The following is a 19,917-nucleotide window of genomic DNA, read 5'->3' as shown; positions in this document are numbered from 1 at the left end:
GTTAATGGTTAGACTTGAAGTTGAAGATATTATTTGATTTGATCTTTAGACATTGAGAGTATTTTGAGTAATCTTCTTCATTAAGTTAGGAAAGATGAAGTGAAAGAGATAAATTAAGCATCCAGGACCTACTCTCTTAAGTTAATGTGGGAAGAGAATACAGAACAAAGTTGGAAATCAATTTGGAAGTTTTAATGAAATTTAGATCTCCTTGTAGTGCAGAATTTTAATGCAGTTTAGATCCCTTCGTTGTACAGATTTTATTAAGCTAGTATGCAAATTTCTGTTAAGTTAGTATGCAGATTTTTATTAAGCTAGTATGCAGATTTCTGTTAAGTTAGTATGTAGATTTTTATTAAGCTAGTATGGAGATTTCTGTTAAGCATTAGTGCAGATTTTTGTTAAGTATTGTATGTGCAGATTTCTTTTGTGTTCTATGCATGATTGCGTGTTACCTAGTTAGTTTCACTCATAGATGCATATGGAAGATACCCTAACTGTATTTTGGGTTTAGAAAATTATGAGAATGATAAAGAAAAGTATAAGAAAGTAAAGGAAAGAAAGAAAAAAAAAGGCCAAGGCCTTAAGTAGATCCCAAAGTCAAGACTTTAAGGATTTATGAGACACAAGATGCTTATTAAAATGCCAGGGCATTTAAAGAAGAAGTAAATAAGATAATAAGTATTTTACTTTTAAGAAAAGGCTAGTACCCGACTTCACAAGGTTGTCGTTAAACAAATCCAGGTGTCCAATTCCAAGGTCTTGGCCCTGGTAGACCAAGGTCTGCTCTTTTAGGATTGGTGGCTCGCTACCCCAACCTATTAGGGAATGCGCATAAGATGTTACTAAGACTGGGCCCAAGAAGAAAGTTGATTATTATTTTGAAGTATTATAAGTATAAGCTTTTGAACAAGTAAAACAAGTTTTTTTTTTACATAAGTATAAAAGTATTAAAGAATAAGTTTTAAACAAGTGAGATAAAAGAATAGGTTTAGAACAAATGAATTAAGTTTCACTTTATTTTAAAATCAGCAAGTTGAGTTTTCTTTTATGCTAGCATGTTATTTAGATTAGTTTACTGTTCTTTGCTATTAGAAGAGCATGAGTAGCTTTACATGTTTAGCATTTCAATATGTTTGTTTCTTTTACTAGTAGATGAGCATGAGTAGTTTTCCTTTTGAGCATTCAGTTTTAGTTTTCAGTATATTCACATGCATATCGAGTTTTGTGAGTTAGATAGCGCTTACTAAGCATTTTGCTTATAGATTGCATTTCCTCTTACTGCAGATAAAGGAAGATGACGAGGAGGTGCGGATGGTGTGTGATGCCAGGACTATGGAAGTCTTGGGACTTAGTCTAAGAAATTGTTAGATTAATTCTGTATATAGGTTGATAAGAAAATTTAAGCTGTAATTTATTTTGTTTCCGCTGTTCATTACTTACATGATTTGATTTTATTAAACTGCGTGGTGATGTTATTTCTTTTGTGTGTTTGATATATGTTCCAGCTACCTGTGGCTGATGTATATTATGTTTGTATCCCAGTTTAAGGTCACCGGTACAGGGGAGACTCTGTCAAAATTTTTCGGTAGAGACTCTTCGTGGTTTCGCTCATACCGGTTAAGTAGAGTTAGTAGTTAAGTAACAGTCACTTTAGAGAGTAGTATAGTATAGTAGGAAGGGTGGTCATTACAAATCAAGTGTAGTTGTTTGGGGAATTTAGTGTCAATGGTGTACCAAATTTCAGGATCAGAACTGTAATTAGAAATAAGCCCAAGTGATGCCTTGGTATTTGCAAAAACAAATAGTATTCTTCTCCCAACATGACCATACTAACGGTAAATCTGGGTTCAGAAGCTAGGAATGACTAAAATAATGTAACAAATGCAAGAAATTTTAGAAACAGAGGCAAGATAATGAGATTTGCAGCTGTTGGTAATCTAATCATTATGGATCAAGATTCGGAATTTAATTGATGAGTACAATTCCACTCATGAAGCACTTGAAGATAGTATTATTAAATCTGAAAAGAATGAAGGAAAAGATAATTCTTGATACTCAAAATAGTGAGGTGTAAAAGGAAAAACAGAATTTAGTTTTGGAGTTGTATCAAGTGTGTACCAAACTTTTATCAGCTCTCAAAGTAGCTAGGAAAACTTTTATCAGCTCTTACATTTATAGATTCAAATGGTGTCTTAATTCTTCCTATGCCTTTCTAAATTGCTTTGAAAGAATTTTGAAAGTATCAAATGGTTTATATGGAAAATTGTGAGCTGTTAGAATAGGGTGAGTGTAATTGCATGAAATCTATTATGGGGCGTAGAATTTGAAATTGAATTGGTGATCACCATTTTACTTATGAAGTACTTCAAATTGAAACATTTTTTCTAAATAAATGAAGCCAATAATAGCCAATTGATACCAAAATAGTAATGAAGAAAAATATAGAAGCCAGCCAATGTTAACAAATTGGTTTAAATCTTTTTGGAATCAATTTATAGGATTTAGATCACAACTGATATGCACTTCTAGTTTAACAAGGAATTAGTTCTAACTACAAATGAAGAAACAAATTTTAGAAACTATCATTGGGAGTTATATTTACAAAGTAGTAAACTCTTAAATTACTAGAAAAGAATATGCTGGAAGTTGCTGTATGCTATGAAATTGTTGTTGTGCATAAGTTATAGAAGAATGTTGTAATGATTATTCTGATTAGAAACTTCCAGTTGCTATAATCAAAATTTAAAACCTGTTGGATGGTAGTTGTATAAACTATTGTTCTCCATTGTAATACAAGAGCAAATCAGAAACAATGAGCTCAAAGAAAGGATTAGCTAAATGATAGCAAATTATAGAATCAGAAATGGTTTGAAACTATACAGAAGTGGTCAGGACTGAAGTTTGGAACTTTAGGGGGCTGAACAAGAAAGAAACAAGAACCAATGAACTCAAGATCCAAAACTAAGCTAATGATGCTATGAATGAATGTATCAACCTAAACATGTAGCATGCTATGTTCTTCCTGCATATTTCATATCAGTGAAAAGTTCAATAGAAATTCCTATCCTCTCATTGTTACTTGTTGTTCACTTCTCTAGCACTCTTCTCTGCACTAGAATCTAAAACTGGTGCAGCTGATGACTTAAAAGCCTGTTGTTGGAATTGTCAACAGAAGTTCATACCAGTTTGGTGCCAAATTTAGTTGATGAATGGTTGCTGGGAAGCTGTTGTTGAATCAAATCTATTGAGTATATGTGTTGTTTGGAATCAAATAAGATGAGCATCAAATAAGATGTGTGTACCATTCATCGAGGGTTGACATTGTTAATAGAGAGAGGTAAAAGGAACGAGAATAGTTAGCAAAGAGCAAAGAACAAAAGGTACACGAACAGGGTGAAGAAGACGAAGTGATTAGGGATTTTTTTTCTCTATTTTCCATTTAGAAGTCGGGGTAGGACATCGAAAAAGGCGTTTCAAGTAGGAATGTTAGATTAAGATGATAAGAAAAGCAGGATTAAAGAAGAATCGTTGGATGGAACAGTAAGGCAACGGATACAGTAAAATGGGTACACACCAAACATCATAGGCAGGCGTGCCACCAATAAGAAAACAGTATGGATAGTCGATATGAAAAGTTGTATTCCCGAGATGTTAAAATCATTACTAAAGTTAAGTGTAAAAAATTCAAGGAGCTCGAAAAGGATTCCTTGTTTGGTCGGGCGTATAGTGTTAGTCGAGCAAAATTCGAGGTTAGGTTAAAGTATATATACATTCGCACATTAATTCGATTTGTCGCTAAAGGCCGGCCGGGTATTAAGGTTGAAAGTAAGCATGAGTATGAACTCGATCGGTCTCTAATGGCTGGCTGAGTGTTGAGGTTGAAAGTGAGTAAGGACAAACTAGATAGGTCACTAAAAGTCGGCCGAGTGTTAAGGATGATATGAAGTAGGGGTAAAACTGATAAGTCGCTAAAGGCCGTTCAAACGTTAGGGAGGAAGCTGAACATAAATGGAAGCTTGATCGGTTATTAGAGGATAATCAAGTGCCCATAATAAATGGAGTCAAACATGAAGTTAAACTTGCCCGATCGAAAGAAGTTAGAGGAAAATGAATACCAAAGAAGCAGAAACAAAGAGTAACAACAATTAGAAAGATGAAAAATTATTCTTTAATACAAAAATATCCTGATTTACAATTAAAATAACTTGGGAAATAGGTCGGGAGGTGCTTCAGCAATTAGCTCCCAACGTCCAAGAAGTTGGGCAGGGGGTCAAAAACTAGATAGCCTAGCCTCTTTAATTGTTTCGCTCCGCCCTCAGCTCCCTTGGTGAGGGCCTTGGCAAGGGAGGTAGTGATCGGAGCATTAAATTTAGGAGACTCCAGCATCGCCCTTTTTCTCTTCTCGAATCTATCATCTTCACCTGTCATATACTCTGTTAAGGCATCTTGAGAGGCTTTCAATTCAGACTCTTTAGAGGAAAGCTCTGCCTTCATTATAGTTAAGGATGAGCTTAGGGAGTTTAGCTCGGAGTTCTTGGATTCCAGAGCAGCATCCTTAGCAACTAAGTCCATAGCGTGGGCATCCTTGAACACTTGCAGTTGGGATAATAGCTGAGCATTCTCAGCAGCATATATATCCACTTTAGACGTTAATTTAGTGCGAACAAGGGCCTCTAACTTAGCTTTAGATTCAAAATCTTTTGCAGAGGCTTTCCATTTGATTGAATTTATGATTTCTGCCTCAAGAAGCTCAGGAGTTTCTTGTAGTTGGTGAGATAATTCCTCAGAGGCTTGAGAGGAGGAGGATCCAGAAGCTTATAGCTTTAGCCTGGCCACTTCTTGAGTTAGCTCATACATGTGTCGGGCCATATTCATATTAGTAATCCACCTCTATCAAAAAGTTATTATTAAAATGCATTGATAAAAAAACAAAGGGATGAAAGGAATATTACCTTAGTTTCCTCAAGAGAAGATTGATCAGCCCATTCAACAGGAGTGAGTTTCTCAATTTCATTACAATCCTTTGCCCAGGCTTTCGTCAAAGAATCCCCAAATAATATTGGAAAGGTAGGGGTAGATGTGGAGGAGGACAATAAGGAGCTATGAAGAGAAGGAGAGGAAAAAATAAGAATAGGAGAACCCTCAGTTACTGAAGGTGGTAAGAAAATTGACTCAGGAAGATTCATCATAAATGCAGGATTAGGGTTAACGCTCGGAAGTGGAGGAGCTTTCGGCAATTGAGAAGTGGAAGAAGCAAGGGCAGGATATAGAGAAGAGAGGGTAGGCTCTGGAGAAGGAAGGGGAATATCCCCTAAAGGTATCTCCTCAGAGGTAGAAACTACCCGTTTCTTAGGTCGGGGTGCTAATGTCAAGCGACGCTCGGGACATTTTCTGGTAGGAGCAGCCTTAGGTTCCTGTTCTTGTATCTCTTGAGGGGTATCTTCTGGAGGTATGCTGGCAGATGCTTCCTCAAGAGTAGTTGAAGAGCTAGGAATGAGAGTTGGTTGACTGAGGACTCTGGGAGAGGAGCATCAAATGCTGGAGTTGTGGCATTAAGTTCTACTCTCAGCTCTTGCTCTTTAGCCAACACTTCCTCATCTTCTAGGCAGATTGCCTTGTCGACCAAAGCTCTATATAGAGTATCCACTGCAATAAATGAAAAAGTATTTTAATCAGTAAAGGAGGGATAGTTATGAATTTTGAAGCTTAGCAAAAGAGTATTGCATGCTCTTTTGAACAAGGCTTAAACCAAAAAGATATAGGAGGTCATCACGTATCCACTGATGAATATAAAAGCGATGACCTAATAATTTACTAGAGGATTCAGAGAATGTGGGTTGTTGATGAAGTTCCCTAACATCAGGGAGAGGGGGAAAAGAAGATTTCCATTTAGTAGACCACCCGATAGGACCAGGAAACTTAACAAAGAAAAAATAGGATTTCCAACCCTTGATGGAAGAAGACATTTCTTCAAAGAATGCCATTTTTGGACGAGATTGGAAGAGGAAAACCCCTAGTTCCAATTTCTTGGGGTAAGAAAATATAACAAAGTTTTGAGGAATGCGAGGTATACTGACAAGGCGGAACACCATGTACAATCCGCATAGGTATCTAAAGGCATTGGGGGTAAATTGTTGTAGCGGAATACTAAAATATCGACTAATATATATCAAGAACATTGGAATAGGAAAGCGTAAGCCTACGACTAGTTGATCTTTAAAAAAGGTGACACAATCATCGGGAGGAAGACAAGGATGAGCATCAGGTAAGGGAATCCTAATATCGTATTCTTCAGGGATCTCATATCGGGAGCGGATGGAAATTTGATTGGTGGTAGTGAAAGAAGAACAAATTTGAGCATACCAAGGGATTAGAGATTCTTTAGCCATGTCAAGAAACTGAAACACTTAAGTAGTAAATGACTTACTGAATCCTAAAAGAGAAGAAGTCACGGAAGAAAAACAGGGAAGACAAAGAAGCGGGGGTCACTAAAGGAAGTTGAAATAAGAGAATCACCAGAGAGTAATGGGGAGAAGATGAATAGCGAAAGGTTAAAAAAGGCTTAGGATTTTAGGATGATCTAAGGATCACCATCGAAATAAAGTGGGTTGATAAAGAAGAGTCGTTGATTTTCCAAGGAGAATGTGTGATAGGACACGAGAGAAAAATGTACCGGAGTTTACTTAGAAAAAGGAGCAAAAAAGATACGTGGCGCTTGCCCAGGAAGAAGCATCTATGATAGACAGAACAAATCAAATCATACACTAAATGACCATATCTTTGAACATTCTCTTTTCGTTGAAGGACCAATTACCAACAAAACCACTTTGAAAAATTGTGCGAATCTTAAAATATAAATGAATGAACAAATTTTAAATAAGGAAAAGACCCTGATTTATTGTAATCCCGACTGACCGTGTGTGCAGAAGAGAACCTCAAAATCCGATCGAACTCATATTTGTTCGGGTGTACACATAGGAACCCTCATTTGAATGGTCCTCATGCGATCGACCACAAGAAGCACTTAACAAGGTAAATAGCATAATCAAACATAGATACAAAATTTTAAATTTTCATCAGAAGTACAATCATAACTCCTACACTTTCGAAAATCTTCCATAAACAGATACAACAAATAAACAAACTTTTACTGACTTCGCTTCCTAGAGTTACTGAGTTGTTTTACCCATCCCAAGTAAGAATGTGTGGTAGAGTGACAACCTGAACAAATTTTGGAATAAAGGGGATGAACAAGCCGACTCATTATCACATTCTGTGGATGAAAATAAATTTTCATAAGATCAGGAATATTTTGCCCAGTATGGTTGCCAATAGGAAAATCTGTCATCCAACGGAATTTAATTTTTATTAGGAACCACCTGATTGTTCTTCCCAACTCAAGTGTGGGTGTGTGGTAGAATGATAGCCTGGACAGAAGGGAGAAGTTTGTCCTATCCTCTGGCGCTTGTGTGATTCACCCTCCGAGACCTATGACTGAGAAGCTCTCTCTGATCTGAGTTGATCCAACTCAGCTTGTAGGAAATCCACCTTAGCCTTCTGATGGTTTAAGTCTTATTGTTGTTGTTATATCAGTAAACCATCTACACAAACCTTCCGAGTCAAGACAGTTATCTCTAAAGCATGCTGGGTTTTAGATCATCCAACTCCTCAATCTTTTTCTTTAAATCCAAGTCATGCTTTGCCCCTCAAGGCTACTTCAGACCGAACTTGAGACTGAGCTGCTAACAAACGTACCTCTAGCTCCCTTTATTGTGAATGATGTAGATCTAAAACTTGCATAGCCTCAGCTAAGGACTTTTCCTTCTCGGATAATAGATGATCCCAGAGAGAAAGATCGAAAGCTATAACTCCCAATAAAATCTTTAGAGGAGAGTAAAGCAAGAAAGAACAAAGGTTGGTGTTGTAAAAGGTAGGATTACACCTCTATTTAACTTGTTGAAGGTCTCACGGGATCATTGTAGAGGGGGTCACGGGATCAATGTAGAACATATCACGGGATCACTATAGTGAATAGTAAAAGGGCAGAAATAGACTCAGGTCTAGTCAGTCGGCTACACCTCCTTCGACTATACTTGAAGGGGAGGTTAGTGATACGGGTTATGTTAGATGAGTCGAGAAAGTAAAGGAAGGATTTAATTTCAGAAAGATAGGAAAGGTATATCACCAGTCAAATAAAGGCTGAGCGATCGCGTTTGCATGATACCGGCCAACCGCACGCTAAGAGAGAACCCACGTGCTCATATATGCTCAGCCGGACAAAGCTCGTCTGAGCATAAAGGCATCTAGCTTTACATAAGATTCTCAACGTATAACCAGCTGACCTCAGGCTGAGAGAGTGCCTCCACGCTCATATATGCTCGGCGAGGCATAGCCTGCCCGAGCATAAAGGCATCTAGCCTTACATAGGATTCACAACTTATAACTGGCTAACCGCAGGCTGAGATAGTGCCTCCGCGCTTATATATGCTCTGTCGGACAAAGCCTGCCCGAGCATAAAGATATCTAGCCTTATATAAGATTCTCAACATATAACTGGCTGACCGCAGGCCGAGTGAGCACTCACGTGCTCATATATGCTCTGTCGGGCAAAGCCCGCTTGAACATAAAGGCATCTAGCCTTATATAAGATTCTCAGCATATAACTGGCCGACTGCAGGCCGAGTGAGCACTCATGTGCTCATATATGTTCGGCTGGGCAAAGCCCGCCCGAGCATAAAGACATTTAGTGTAACGACCACCCTTCTTACTACAACTACTCTCTAAGGGTGACCGTTACTTAACTACTAACTCTACTTAACCGGTATGATCGAAACCACGAGGAGTCTCTAACGAAAATTTTTGGCAACATCTCCCCAGTACTAGTGACCATAAAATGAGATACATACATAGTATACTTCAGCCACAGGCGGCTGGAATATATATCAAACAACCACGCAGTTCATATATAACCAAAATAATCAACTCTCGCAAAGCACGATTGTAATACCCCGGTTCTGAGATTCTGGTTAAGTATGACTTAAAAGGTTAGATGGTACTACCCATATCACCAAGGTGCACCTTCCTTTTCGGAAGCCCAAACTTAAGAACTCCAAAGTTAAGCGTGCTTGTCTTGGAGAAATCTGAGGATGGGTGACCTCCTGGGAAGTTTTCCAGGGTGCGTGCGAGTGAGGACAAAGCACGCTGAAAGGACCTCTGGTGGTCTGTGGAGCTAGTCATCAAACCGATAGGTAATTCTGGTGCCGTTCCTGGTTTGGTCCGGGTGGGGCCCTCCCGGGCCGGGGCGTTACAGATGGTATCAGAGCGACCTTGCGACCGTGAGTGCGCCTGTGGTAGGAGCACCCAGGGCACCACCTAGCGAGGGAGATTTTGGGATTTGTTTGTGGTGTGATTTGTGGTTACACAACGAGGACGTTGTGTCTTTAAGTGGGGTGATTGTAATACCCCGGTTCTGAGATTCTGGTTAAGTATGACTTAAAAGGTTAGATGGTACTACCCATTGTTAGAGTGTATACTAAAAGCCTAGCTTTTGGTATAAACATTTATCTAGAAATAAGAATCACATTGGTCAAATGTTTACATTTATGATAAATGTAGTTGCTCAATTAATTTATATTGTAGATAACATGGTGTGTGGTGTCACATACAGAAGATCATGTTATCGGTTCCTTATAGATTATAAACAGTAGCTCACGACCAAGATGGAAAGGAACAAACCATTGGAAGGTCGTAGTGTAATTAGGTATTAGTTTATCTTAACTATATAATTACACTAGTACACTCAGAGTGTATTGAGTAGGACCATTTGAGGTCGTTCCTTTTATACTGATTTTATAAAGGAACAAAGACCTCAGTTATTATGGAAGTGTGTGCTCTTAATCCTAATATAATAACAAGCACATATATTTGATATTTATTTCTTTAATTTATCAATGGGTGAGATTTAGTTCGATAAATTAATAAGCCCGATAAGTTGGGAAATGATATCACTTATAGTGTGTGTTGTTGATTATAGAAGGAAAATGTGTCCTAGTGATCTAGGTTGAGAATGTCCCCAAGAGGAGCTCATAAGGATTGTCATGTTAAACCCTGCAGGTGGACTTAGTCCGACATGACGATGAAGTTGAGTGGTACTACTCTTGGAGCTAGATATTAATTAAGCGAGTTGTCAGTAACTTACTTAATTAGTGGACATTTGTTATCTTAAACACAGGGAGACTAACACACTCATAATAAGAAGGAGCCCAAAATGTAATTTGGGATTGGTGCGGTAGTTCAATAATAGTTCTTTAGTGGAATGAATTATTATTGATGAAATTAAGTTGTGTGTTCGGGGCGAATACGGGATGCTTAATTTCATCGGGAGACCAAAACCAATTCCTCCTCTCGGTCCCTATTGTAGCCTCTAGTATATAGAGATTTATACCCACCGCATATCCACCTTCTTACCCATCTAATGGGGCCGGCCAAGCTAGCTTGGAACCCAAGCTAGGGCCGGCCAAGACCAAGTGGATGAGCCATGTAGGTGGCCGGCCAAAGCATTGGTCCCAAGCTTAGGTGGCCGGCCACTAGAATATTAAAAAGGATTTTTATTAAAATTATTTCTTATGTGGATATCATGATTTTAAAAGAGAGTTTAAAAATTAAAAATTTCCTTTTATAGTTTTCTACAAAAGATTAAGAGAAGAGATTAATCTCTTTCCTTATTTGTAGTTTAAAATGATGGTTTTAATTTTTGGTAAAAACTTTTCTTATTTGTAAATCATCTACATGTTTAAAAGAGAGTTTAAAATTTGAAATCTTTCCTTATTTGTTGATTAAAGGAGGATTTTAAATTTTAAGAAAATTTTCCTTTTTAACCATGTTCATGATTTAAAAGAAAGTTTAAAAATTAATAATTCTCTTTTATTAGTTTCTACAAAAGATTGAGAAAAGATTTGATATCTTTCCTTATTTGTAGATTAAAAGAGATTTTAATTTTTAGAGATAACTTTCTTTTTATCCACATGTTTAAAAGAAAGATTTTAATTTATTAAATTTCCTTTTTATTAACCAATCATGAAGGGATTAAATTATTGGAGAAATTTTATAAATTTCTGGAGATAAATTAGGAAGTTTTAATTAAAACTCTCCTTGTTTGTAGCTTTTATGTGGCCGACCAAATAAAATTGAGAAAGAAAATTATTTTAATTAAATAATTTTTCCTTTTCAATGGAAAAAGAATTAAGGAAATTTTTATTAAATTTTCCTTATTTGCCAAGATCAAGGATTATAAAAGAGGGGGTAGAGGAGGCTTCAAGGCTAACGACTCTATTCTATTTTTCTCATTCTTTTCCTTGGTGGTGTGGCCGGCCCTATTTCTCTCCTCTCCTCTTGTTGGCCGAAACTTATCTCTTGGTGGAGCTTTTGTTAGTGGCCGGATCAAGGAAGGAGAAGAAGGAGAGAAAGCAAGCCTCGTTTCTAGCATCCCTTGGAGCATGGTGGTGGTGGCCGAACCTCTTCATCCTAGAAGATGTTTTGATGGACGAAACTTGCAAGGAAGAAGAAGGTGATTGGTGGTTTCTCATCTCGGAAGAACGTTGCCCACACAACGTCCGAGGTTAGAAGAGGAATACAGTAAGATCAAGAGGTCTTTCTAGAAGGTATAACTAGTAATTTTTCCTTTCCGCATCATGCAAGTTATTTATGGAAATAATACCAAATACAAGAGGCTTACGATTCTAGTATTTCGAATATGTTTTTCGATGATGTGTTCTTTTATTTTATTTTTCCTTGTGATTTGATTGTTCTTTTCGGTTAACCTAAAGTTATTTTAGGAAATTAAATATTAGCTTTCCATAAAATGTTTTGTCTAGTCGGTGGTGATTGCTCTCATATCCAAGAAGGCTATGTGCGTCGCCACGTCAGTACTGGGAACTAATTATGGAAATTAATATTTAATGGAATTAATAACTTAAGGTGATTTGGGTCGAACGTGTTAAGTTCCGCAGGAGATCCAAGTCAAAACCTAAAAGAACAAATAGATTAAGTTTTGGATCAAACGTGTTAAGTTCCACAGGCGATCCAAAATTTAAATTTAAAAGAACACATGATAGCTATGAAAATGTTCAGACCTTTGTACAAAATTTTTGTACAGTGGAACCTCTAGGTTTTCCGAGTAGCAACCAACAATTGGTATCAGAGCTAGGGTTTTGCCTCTGTGTATTTGGTATTAGTTTAATTATGCACATGCCATACATAATTTAGGCAGGATAATAGTAGGATGTACTAACTTTGTGGATGCAGGATCTAACTATTATGACTTATAGTTATTATGTGTGTGATTGGACCCTTGGACATGTCAAGGGCATTTTATTATGTGTGCATGATTGTATTATAAAATACAGCAGGAGCTGTATTTAGTTTTATTAGGATTTTATTTTTGATCTAGATACATGTACATTCCTTTTATGGAATATAGGATCAAAATGTAAAATTCTATTTATGTCCCGGATTGAATCTTGCAAAGCGTGGAACCTTCTAAGGACCAGAGGCGCAGCGGAACTAGGAGCAAGATGGATGCGACAGCTAGACCCGGTGGCAGTGGCCAAATATGGCAGCAGCTTGGGATGACAATACACGAAGGACAACTAGAGATAAAAGCCATAATAGTTGAAAATTAGATTTTCTATTTATTGCTTTTATATTGTGCTGTGTGTGCATGTTAGTTTACATATTTAGTAGGCTAGCATAATTAAAATTCCTCATTTATAAATAACTAAGTAGGAGAGGGATTTTTAAGTAAATCCCATGGTCTCCATTACTGGTTTGTAAGTAATGCAAACAAGCTTGCGCGTTGGCTCTGAGTGCCTTCCTCCATAACGGATGAGCTTGTTTGTGGATCACTAGAACAGACTTCCATTTTTGGATGACTATAGGAAGTTAATTAAGAGCGTGTGATCTTCTCCAACGGAAGGGGCATAAGCTTATTAATGGACTTAGTGTTAAGTAATGATATACACTTAGACACATCTAATAGTATCCTCCCCATCGGAGTCACTGCTATTATTTGTGTGACCAAATGATACCAACTATTAATTTTATTTGTCAAAAAGTTAGGTTGACAAGATAATAAAATTAATGGGTTAAACCCCTCCTTTTACAAATGTTGAATTTGTATACGTCCACACTAACGTGGCATGCAAAATTCACGGTGTTTGAGGTGTTGGTGAATTTAAATAATATTGTTTGAGGAATCAATATTTTTTTAAATTCAAAAGTTTTTGATCAAATATTTGATCAAAGACAGATCAACTATTAATTTTATTCGTCATAAAGTAAAGTTGATGAGATAATAAAATTAATGAATAAAATCTCCTCTTCGATTTTGTATACGTCCACACTATCGTGGCATACAAAATTCATGGGGATTTTTAAGGAGTTGATCTTGACCAAATATTTTTGTGATTCTTAGGATTTAAATATTTGTCAATCCCCTAGTAGTCATACTATAGAAAAGGCTTAGTAGTCCCAATTGTAATGATTGGAAATAGGACTTGGACATTAAGGTAGACTGTCTTCTTAAAACTAAGAACAACATAGGTGTATTTAATTCATTAGTTGAAACATGTTTAGTGATGTTACCAGAACCTGGTGTGTAGATACAGATGCCATTAATCATGTCCGCAATTCATTGCAGGGTTCCAGGAAACCCGACAACTAAATGAAAATTAAAACACCGTCCACATGGGCACTACTGTAAAAATGGTAGATGTTGCAGTGGGAGATGTTTATCTTTTGATAAGAATAAAACATGAATTTTTGAGTAATTGTCTTTACGCACCAAGTTTAGAAAGAACTAGTTTTCAGTTTCTAAACTATTCAAAGAACTTGATATTCTGCCTCTTTTAATAACAAAGTTGTTATTAAGAAAAAGAGGGAAGTTATCTGTTCTGGTACGTTGGTTGGCAATTTATAAATCCAATAACTCTCACGATGCAACAAATGAAAATTAGTAACACATCTTCTAACTTTAAGAGAAAGTAACCTTCGGAAATAAACCAATTATATCTTTGGCATCTAAGGCTAGGTTATATTAACTTGAGTATGATTCATTGGTAGCTGATGAACTTTTGGGTTCATTAGTAATGAAAATCTTTCCAACCTGCGAGTCTTACTTGGAAGGAAAAATAACCAAGAAGCTTTCAAGTCTAAGGGGTATGGAGTCAAAGATATGTTGAAATTGGTTCATTCTGATTTGTGTGATCCTATGACTATCCAGACAAGAGGTAGTATTGAATATTTCGTCTATTTTATAGACAACTATTCAAGATACAAATAAATTTACTTAATGTACCACAAGACTAAGTACTTTGATTAGTTCAAAGAGTACTAGGCTGATGTGGAGAAACGACAAATGAAAAAGACACTATGGTGAAATCATAGTGGCAAGTACCTCTTGGGAGAATTTAGGAGTCACTTATCAGAAGTAGGGATTCAATCCAAACTAACTGCACCTGGTACACCTCTACAGAATGGTGTAGTAGAAAGAAGGTATAGGACTCTTATGGAAATAAGTAGATTGATGATGAGTTATTTTACCAAATTCATTTTAAGGATATACTCTGGAAATGGAAGTGAACATAGTACCTTCCAAAGTCAGAACTCTCTACTCATATAGAATTGCTGAATAGGCGTAAGCTTATTTTGAAGCATATTTGGATTCGGGTAGTCCAGCACATATGCTGAAGAGAGACAATGATAAGTTGGACAAGAATTCACTTGTTTGTGGGTTATCCTAGAGAAATAAAAGTAGGTTTATAGTCTTAAAAATCAGAAGGTCATTGTTAGCATCAATGACCAATTTTAGAAAAAGGACTATGTAATAAACCATGTGCCCATAAGAAAACTTGTTCTTAAGGAAATAATAAAAGACATGTCTAATCTAGTACCAATTGTACAAGATGAGATACCATAAGGAAACTGCAACACGTATCACAAATGATACACAATTGCAGAAAGTGCCTTGTCGTAGTGGGAGGGTTGTTAGGCAACCTAAAAAGATTCATGTTTTGGGAGAGTTTTTGGACTCGATCCCTGGAGGACATGAACCTGATCTCTGGACATATGACGAAGCACTCCAAGATAAAGATGCAATATCTTGGCAAAGAGTAATGAATAACTGAATTAGAATATATGTATTCTAATAAAATCTGAAAGCTTGTAGAACCACCAAATGGTGTAAAAGCCTTTGGGTATAAAAAGGTCTATAATAGGAAAAGAGGGATAGACAGGAAGGTAGAAACTTTCAAAGTAAGGCTAGATGAAAAAGGAAACTTTTTCACTGGTAGCCATGCTTAAGTCTATCCGGATTCTTTTATCTATTTGGTAAGTGGATGTAAAGACAACATTCCTTAATGGAAGTCTTGAAGAAAGCATCCATATAAAGCAACCAGAAGGGTTCATTGCAAAGGGCTAAGAGCATCTTATGTGCAAGCTCAATCAGTCTATGGACTGATACAAAGCTTCAAGGTCTTGGAACATCCAGTTTATCAAAGTAATCCAGACCTTTTGATTCATTTAGTAACTGGATAAGTCTTGTGTATACAAAAGGTGTGATGGAAGCGTGGTGGTATTTCTTGTACTATACGTAGATAACATTTTTGGTAGTTGGAAACAATATCAAAATGTTGTCAGAAGTAAGGGTATGGTTGTCCAAACAATTCGATATAAAGGACTTGGGAGAATGTATATATTCTTGAGATCAAAGTAATAAGGGATCACAAGAAAAGAATATTTTACTTATTCCAAGCTTCATACATCGGAAAAATCCTTGCTCGTTTTAAGCATGCAAAACTCCAAGAAAGGTTTCTTACTTTTTTAGGATGGAGTAACTTTATCTAAAGATATGTCTCTGTAGACATCAAAGGAGATAAAGGAAATAAAGGCAGTTCTTTATGCTTCGGCTATCGGAAGCCTAATATATGCTATGCACGAGATCAGAAATCTGTTTTGCCAAGGGCATAGTTAGCAGATATCAAAGTAACCCTGGACAAGGACAGTGGACTGCAGTAAAGCATATATTGAAGTACCTTAGAGGCACTAGAGATTATATGCTAGCTTACAAGGCAGTTAATTTGGTCCTAGTGGGTTGCATGGATTTTGGCTTCCAATCGGATAGGGATAATAATAAGTCAACCTCGGGGTTTTGTGTTTACTTTAGGAGGTAAAGTCATAACTATGGAAGAGTGATAAGCATAGGTGTTTTTCTGGACTCCACCATAGAAGCTTAGTATATGGCAAGCCTCTGAGGTAGCCATAAAAGCTGAATGACTCAATAACCTCAAGATAGACTTAGATATGATTTCTGGTTTGTCCAAAGATTGTTACAATTTATTGTAATAATGTTGGTGCAGTAGCAAACTCGAAGAAACCATAAGTCTATAAGGCAAGTAAACACAATAGAGCGCAAGTACCACCCAATACGAGAAATCGTATAAACGAGGAGAAGTTGTTGCTGCCTAGATTGCATCAGGTGATGACCTATAGATCCTTTCACTAAGGTCCTTAAGGCAAGAGCTTTTGATGGGCATGTTGAAGGGTTGGGAATCAGATGTATGGCAGATATGGCAGCTTAGTCTTTTAGTATAAGTGGGAGATTGTTAGAGTGTATACTAAAAGCCTAGCTTTTGGTATAAACATTTATCTAGAAATAAGAATCACATTGGTCAAATGTCTACATTTATGATAAATGTAGTTGCTCAATTAATTTATATTGTAGATAACATGGTGTGTGGTGTCACATACAGAAGATCATGTTATCGGTTCCTTATAAATTATAAACAGTAGCTCACGACCAAGATGGAAAGGAACAAACCATTGGAAGGTCGTAGTGTAATTAGGTATTAGTTTATCTTAACTATATAATTACACTAGTACACTTAGAGTGTATTGAGTAGGACCATTTGAGGTCGTTCCTTTTATACTGACTTTATAAAGGAACAAAGACCTCAGTTATTATGGAAGTGTGTGCTCTTAATCCTAATATAATAACAAGCACATATATTTGATATTTATTTCTTTAATTTATCAATGGGTGAGATTTAGTTCGATAAATCAATAAGCCCGATAAGTTGGGAAATGATATCACTTATAGTGTGTGTTGTTGATTATAGAAGGAAAATGTGTCCTAGTGATCTAGGTTGAGAATGTCCCCAAGAGGAGCTCATAAGGATTGTCATGTTAAACCCTGCAGGTGGACTTAGTCCGACATGACGATGAAGTTGAGTGGTACTACTCTTGGAGCTAGATATTAATTAAGTGAGTTGTCAGTAACTTACTTAATTAGTGGACATTTGTTATCTTAAACACAGGGAGACTAACACACTCATAATAAGAAGGAGCCCAAAATGTAATTTGGGATTGGTGCGGTAGTTCAATAATAGTTCTTTAGTGGAATGAATTATTATTGATGAAATTAAGTTGTGTGTTCGGGGCGAACACGGGATGCTTAATTTCATCGGGAGACCAAAACCAATTCCTCCTCTCGGTCCCTATTGTAGCCTCTAGTATATAGAGATTTATACCCACCGCATACCCACCTTCTTACCCATCCAATGGGGCCGGCCAAGCTAGCTTGGAACCCAAGCTAGGGCCGGCCAAGACCAAGTGGATGAGCCATGTAGGTGGCCGGCCAAAGCTTGGGTCCCAAGCTTAGGTGGCCGGCCACTAGAATATTAAAAAGGATTTTTATTAAAATTATTTCTTATGTGGATATCATGATTTTAAAAGAGAGTTTAAAAATTAAAAATTTCCTTTTATAGTTTTCTACAAAAGATTAAGAGAAGAGATTAATCTCTTTCCTTATTTGTAGTTTAAAATGATGGTTTTAATTTTTGGTAAAAACTTTTCTTATTTGTAAATCATCTACATGTTTAAAAGAGAGTTTAAAATTTGAAATCTTTCCTTATTTGTTGATTAAAGGAGGATTTTAAATTTTAAGAAAACTTTCCTTTTTAACCATGTTCATTATTTAAAAGAAAGTTTAAAAATTAATAATTCTCTTTTATTAGTTTCTACAAAAGATTGAGAAAAGATTTGATATCTTTCCTTATTTGTAGATTAAAAGAGATTTTAATTTTTAGAGATAACTTTCTTTTTATCCACATGTTTAAAAGAAAGATTTTAATTTATTAAATTTCCTTTTTATAAACCAATCATGAAGGGATTAAATTATTAGAGAAATTTTATAAATTTCTGGAGACAAATTAGGAAGTTTTAATTAAAACTCTCCTTGTTTGTAGCTTTTATGTGGCCGGCCAAATAAAATTGAGAAAGAAAATTATTTTAATTAAATAATTTTTCCTTTTCAATGGAAAAAGAATTAAGGAAATTTTTATTAAATTTTCCTTATTTGCCAGGATCAAGGTTTATAAAAGAGGGGGTAGAGGAGGTTTCAAGGCTAACGACTCTTCTATTTTTCTCCCTCTTTTCCTTGGTGGTGTGGCCGGCCCTATTTCTCTCCTCTCTTCTTGTTGGCCGAAACTTATCTCTTGGTGGAGCTTTTGTTAGTGGCCGGATCGAGGAAGGAGAAGAAGGAGAGAAATCAAGCCTCGTTTCTAGCATCCCTTGGAGCATGGTGGTGGTGGCCGAACCTCTTCATCCTAGAAGATGTTTTGATGGACGAAACTTGCAAGGAAGAAGAAGGTGATTGGTGGTTTCTCATCTCGGAAGAACGTTGCCCACACAACGTCCGAGGTTAGAAGAGGAATACAGTAGAAGATCAAGAGGTCTTTCTAGAAGGTATAACTAGTAATTTTTCCTTTCCGCATCATGCTAGTTATTTATGGAAATAATACCAAATACAAGAGGCTTACGATTCTAGTATTTCGAATATGTTTTTCGATGATGTGTTCTTTTGTTTTATTTTTCCTTGTGATTTGATTGTTCTTTTCGGTTAACCTAAAGTTATTTTAGGAAATTAAATATTAGCTTTCCATAAAAGGTTTTGTCTAGTCGGTGGTGGTTGCTCCCATATCCAAGAAGGCCATGTGCGTCGCCACGTCAGTACTGGGAACCAATTATGGAAATTAATATTTAATGGAATTAATAACTTAAGGTGATTTGGGTCGAACGTGTTAAGTTCCGCAGGAGATCCAAGTCAAAACCTAAAAGAACAAATAGATTAAGTTTTGGATCAAACGTGTTAAGTTCCGCAGGCGATCCAAAATTTAATTTAAAAGAACACATGGTATCTAGGAAAAGATTCAGACCTTTGTACAATATTTTTGTACAGTGGAACCTCTAGGTTTTCCGAGTAGCAACCAACACCCATATCACCAAGGTGCACCTTCCTTTTCGGAAGCCCAAACTTAAGAACTCCAAAGTTAAGCGTGCTTGGCTTGGAGAAATCTGAGGATGGGAGACCTCCTGGGAAGTTTTCCAGGGTGCGTGCGAGTGAGGACAAAGCACGCTGAAAGGACCTCCGGTGGTCTGTGGAGCTAGTCATCAAACCGATAGGTAATTCTGGTGCCGTTCCTGGTTTGGTCCGGGTGGGGCCCGCCCGGGCCGGGGCGTTACAACGATAAAATGATCCATAGAATAGCATGTACATGTTCTAAATTCTTTTAACAATTTGACGAAAATAGTCTTAATAAATTCTTGGCAAATCCCCAGATCTCTCCCATAGTCCTGGCATCACACATCATCGAACACCTCCTTGTCACCTTCCTTTGCTATATACTTTCCTTTCCTTTATCTACAGTAAGAGAAAATACAATCTATAAGCAAAATTACTTAGTAAGCGCTATCTAACTCACAAAATCTCGATATGCATGTACATATATCTATAACATAAACTAACTGAACGCTTACTGAAAACTACTCATGCTCATCTAATAGTAAAAGAATCAAATAGGC

Source organism: Zingiber officinale, chromosome 3A (assembly GCF_018446385.1).
Source record: "Zingiber officinale cultivar Zhangliang chromosome 3A, Zo_v1.1, whole genome shotgun sequence".
Lineage (NCBI taxonomy): Eukaryota > Viridiplantae > Streptophyta > Magnoliopsida > Zingiberales > Zingiberaceae > Zingiber > Zingiber officinale.
The sequence above is the reverse complement of the archived record's forward strand: the minus strand, read 5'-3'. Positions refer to the sequence as shown.